General features: G+C 41.1%; 1 pseudogene; it reads right to left on the bottom strand.

Moving 5' to 3' along the window:
• Positions 1 to 1,705: 1,705 nt before the first annotated feature.
• Positions 1,706 to 3,589, bottom strand: LOC129357831 (nuclear factor 7, ovary-like; annotated as a pseudogene).
• Between the last annotated feature and the right edge of the window lie 1,838 nt (positions 3,590 to 5,427).

Consider the following 5,427-nt stretch of genomic DNA (forward strand, 5'->3'; position numbering starts at 1 on the left):
GGCCAGACCAGGACCAGGGCCAGACCAGGACCAGGACCAGACCAGGACCAGACCAGGACCAAACCAGGGCCAGACCAGGACCAGACCAGACCAGACCAGGACCAGACCAGGACCAAACCAGGGCCAGACCAGGACCAGACCAGAACCAGACCAGGACCAGGACCAGGGCCAGACCAGGCCAGACCAGGAGCAGACCAGGACCAGGACCAGACAGAACCCTGCAGCAGTGACCAAACCTGGAGAATCCAGCCAGGAGACTCCAGGCCCAAACATCACCAGCAGGTTAGAGGCTGTGACAGAAAGTTATTAAGTAGTAAAATCCAATAAGCCTAATTCTAAAGGTTAGCATGATGCTTTTTGCATTTTTATTGTGTCTGTTTATGCATTTCACAATGAAGCTCCAGAGAGAGATGAGGCTGATACAGATTCAGAGTCAGACTCTGGGAGGAAGACAGTGAAGCTGATCAAAATCCACCTCAGAACAACTGTGGCTGATGACAGGTTAAGTCATCTTGGCATTCTCAGTGTTGAGTCAAGGAAGGAACAGACCCTCAGCATGGATGACTTTGTGAAACATTTAGCTTTTCCCACCAAAATCAGAGAATTATGCTCTCTTGAGTGAATCCTGGCTTTGAGTTTGCAGTATGTTGTTCCCATTCAAAGCTGATTTGACCATAGCAGTGTTTCTCAAACCTTTATAAATACCACCAGGGTAATGCTGGTCAGCTCTGGTGGTATTGTCTTGCAGTTTACTATCTGGAGCCAGTTTTATGTATTTATTGTTGAGAATTTGTTTTTGGTCATATTCTGGGCTCTGAGTTTACATTTGCATGTTCACTGTTCCATAGAGCCGTTTAACGTCTTGTTTGGTCATGGCAAATCTTTGTTAAATAAACCATTTTAATTTGAGTGTGTGAGAAAATATTTGTTTCCTTTCGTTCATCATTTTATATGGACCCGTCTGATAAAGCCTTGCTCACCCTTTGGCCTCCCCTTGGAAAAAAGTCGAGCTCCGCCACTGGATAAAAGTAGCAGCTAATTAAATCACTTTGATGTCTCAAACACAAAGTGCAACAATAATGCAAAAAATAAAAAAATGAACCAGAATAATTTTCTATGGATTCAGAGCAAATCGATCAACATCACCATCTGAAACTGAATTAATAGAAGAAATCACTGATGCAACAGATAGTAAGAAATTATCTGCAGGGTTTTCATGGATCTACAGAAAGATTTTGACACAATAAAACCTCAGAGAAGAAATGAATGGAAATAACATTTATTACAGTTCTGCAGTCATTTCATATATCATCTCCCTAAAAATGGAAAACAAATTATACAGAGATGAAAAGTACAAAACTTCTTCCTCTGTTTTGTTTCCAAACAAAAACTAAAGTCAGACTAAAGAATCAGAAATGACAGATTAACGCTGCCCTCCTGCAACAAGATTCAGTTTCTGCTGCTTCACAAACATCATGTAGAGTTTATCATTGTTCTGAAACCTTTATGATAACAAACTGGATGATAATCTGGATTATGAAGCTCTGATGAACCAAAGTGTTTGGAACTGAACTGAACAGAAAGTCTCTAGACCAGATTAAAATCTGCTGGGATTAACCATGGACAACATGGACTTGGATTATTATCACAGGATTTTCTGGTATTTACTGGATCATAAAAAGTGATGATAGAAAGTATAAAACACAGCATTGATCAGGGGAATAGTCAAAGCAACACTAATAAACACTTAGCAGGAAGTGAAAAGGTCATTTCAGATTCATTCAGTAGTTCAGTTTTATCACTCAGCAGCTAAAAATAGACGCATTAATTAAACATGTAGACATTAATTTCTGCTGACATGGAATCAATAGTTGGAAAGTCAGAGATGAAGAGTCTCCAGATGATCAGATCATCTCCAGTTTCCTCTTTAAAACTCACAGTTTCAATCTGATCAATAAGTTTTGATTTGGATCATCAGAGCTGCTGCTTGATCACTGAGATCTTCATCGGTTCCATCTTTAAGGTTTTAATAGTTGTAGAAATATGGAAACATCTTGTGAGTGAAGGTGTGTGTGATGGTGTGTATGTGTGTGTTAGTATCCAGATCAGAGAAGGACAGCTTTCCTCTGTCCCAGTCCAGATTCACTCTGATCCTCTGGAGATTCTTCTGGACTGAGAGACCAGTGGAAGGAGCTGGTGGAGAACGTGCTGAATATTTACCTTGATAGAACCATATGATCAACAATCCAGACTCTATGCTTCCCTTTCTCTGAACAGACTCTTCTAACACACCAAGTTCCCAGTATGAACTGTCTCCAACATCAACATCCAGCTGTGGTTCCCTGAGTTAAAACCATCAGAACTCAGAACAGACAAGTAATCATCAAATCTCTCTGGATTATCAGGAAGCTGCTGTTTCCCTCCTGCAGTCAAACTGGTCAGATCTTCAGACAGATGGAGTTCTGGATCAGCCGTGTTTGGGTCCAGAACCAGAGGAGTGTAGGTCACCATGGTCTCCATGTTGCTCCAGATGTTGAAGGCCAGGTTGCCCAGATGTTTGGCCTGGTCTATCAGAGCTCCTGAGGGCAGCTGTGGATCCTCCAGCAGGGGGCAGAGCTGGACTCTTTCCACTGCAGCCTTGTAGTTGTGCAGGAATGAGACGTCTTCAGCTCTCAGCTCCTCCTCTGTGGCTCTGACTGTGTCTGAAAGAGCTGCTATCTCTCTGCTCAGAGCCTCCATCTTCTCCTTCATCATCCCTCTCTTCTGCTCCTCTTCCTCCCTCAGTGCAGCCAGCCTGGCCTCCTCTTCCTCTGCTAGAAACTGATGAAGCTGCTTAAACTGCTCCATAATCTGCCTCTCTGTGTGTCGGGCCTGGACCTTCAGGTGTTCTGCTGTCTGATCAAACTCCTCCTGAACTTTCTTCCTGAGCTCAGCTTCTTCTTTAAAGGCTCCAGAGTTTCCTGAAGCTTCTTCTTGTGTTGCTGAGCAGCTTCATCAATGGGTCTGAATCTGTGATTGGTGTGTTTTCTGAATCTCTGCAGATGTGGACACACTGGCTGCTGATGGTCCAGACAGAAGAGTTTGAGTTTCTCAGAGTGCAGACTGCAGAGATCCTCTGAAGCTCTCTGCTCTCTCTGCTGTAAGAAAGTCTCACACAGATTCTTCAGAGCCAGATTGAAAGGTGGTTCATCTCTTGAAGATCTCCTTTTACAAACTGGACACTCTCTTCCTGGTTTCTGTCTCCAGTATTTCTGCAGACACTCCTTACAGAAGCTGTGGCTGCATGACAGAATAACCGGATCCTTAAATATCTCCAGACAGACCGGACAGCAGAGATCATCGTCTGATCTGGAAGCCATTTTGTCTCAGAGTGAAGCTGAAACCACAGCAGACAGAACGTCAAACCAGGAAGTCAGTTTCTCTCCTGTAGAAACTTTCTGAACTTACTTTCACTTTGATCTGCTTGTTGTTCCTCCTGCAGCAGTCTGTGTTCCAGTGTCTAGTTGCTCAGTTCTCTCTCTGTTCTCCTTGTTCAGTTTGATTTCAGTCGGAGACGAAGGCAGGTGTCAGAGTTCATCCTCAGGGTGTTTACTCAACTCAGTTTTTCTCTCAACTGTTTCCTGCTCATTTTTCCAAGACTTCCTATTGGAATTCCAGTCTGGAGGCAGAGATGTGGCGCCCTCTGGAGGATTTTGTGTACATCTGCAGTTTCAGAAAAACAACAATACTGGTGATGATGGTAGTTTTTGGTGTTGAGTGAAATTTTCCTGGTAAAAAAAAAAAGTTTTTTGAATGAACTAATTAATAAACACATTCACAGTAAAGCTTTTAGTTCTTTATCAATAATAAAAACCTCACTGTACTTCTGGATATAAATGATCAATATCAATTTCCTTGCTGATCAATACTGAATAAAATTGATTCTGTATTCAGATTCAACAGCTGGGATTCAAATCTTTGATACCTTAAAATAATTCATCAATCTAATGTATTCATGTTAAACTCAGAAGTACATTGAGGCGTCATTATCCAGGATATTTTTATCATTTTAATAGTTTTCCAAGAACACAGACATACAGTGAAACAGTTTGACTCCCTCTAACTAAAGTTACAGAGCCACTAATGTGACGAGAAGCAGTTGATACAAAACAAAAAAGAAAAGGTCATTACTTTAACTATACAGTTGGTGTCAGGCTCCGATGAATGATCCATTCTTCCAGCATCTGTTGTATTTATAAGTGGCAAGTCTTAATGAAAAGGTCAGTCTCTCCATTCTGTGAATTTCCTCAATTATGTCCTTCCAGTCCGAACATGATGGTGGTTCCACATCAAGCCACCTGCGAGTTACAGCTTTCTTTGCAGCTGCTAATAGCATCAACAGGTGATTTCTATCAGACGTCTTCAGTTCCTGGGTAAATTACCAGGAAAACCACAGGAAACCCACAGCGTCAATTTAAGCCCATTTTAATATGGATTTCTTTCATGACTTCTGACCAGTAGGGGGCGATCTTAATACATTCCCAGAAACATGAAAATGTCCTGCAGACACATTCCCACAGTTCCTCCAGCATTTTGCCTTTTCAGCGTCGTTACAATGTTTGCTTTTAATATCAGGTGCAACAAAAACTCATCATGAATTTCCGGGAAAATTCCTTCCAGGCTGGAACTTGAGGTGTGAATCACAGAATTGCATATATTTAACCAAACATCATCAGTTATCCATATTTTGGCTTCTTTTTCCCATTTAACCTGAAGATATGTTGTTACATTTCCTCTCTGCTTGTAGACATGAGTATAGTTTGGATATTGTGTTTTGGGAAGTTTTCTGTTGCTTGAGTCTAAAAGGATTTTAAGTCTCATCCTCCTGCACAAGTTTATACTTTTATTGTAGTGATGCTTTAGTGAAGATATCTAAAAACGTCACATTTTTCCAGGTCATAGTGATCTTGAAGTGGTTTAAAACTTTTTAATTCTCTATTGCTTGTAAGCTTCCAGTAACTTGTGAAGCCTTTTTGTGACACTGTGTAAAAATCTCTTATTCATTCTTGCAGGGAGAAAATCTCTATCATAATCAGGCCATCTTAAAATTCCAGCTCTTCTTCAATCTTTACTTGCTTTAATATTTTCTGCCATGTCCCAACGGCACTTTTAGCCGTAATGGAATGAGGTCAGAATCTGTTTTTAATAAGGGATTGACGTCCATCTCAAATGTGAGATTATTCTGTCCCATTGGAGGAATTGTTTGTCAGTATCTTTATAGGCAGAGCCTGAAAAAGATAAAGGATCTTTGGTCAAAGGTTCATCTTTATTATATCTATTCCATGATGTAAGTTAATGGTAACAAAGACCAAGGCTGTAGATCCGCCTTCATCTCTGTTGTCAGTGGGATGTAATTGCATTCAAACAGGTTGCATAACTCTACAGGGA

Source organism: Poeciliopsis prolifica, unplaced genomic scaffold, assembly GCF_027474105.1.
Source record: "Poeciliopsis prolifica strain line A6 unplaced genomic scaffold, Auburn_PproV2 SCAFFOLD317, whole genome shotgun sequence".
In the NCBI taxonomy this organism is placed as follows: Eukaryota; Metazoa; Chordata; class Actinopteri; order Cyprinodontiformes; family Poeciliidae; genus Poeciliopsis; species Poeciliopsis prolifica.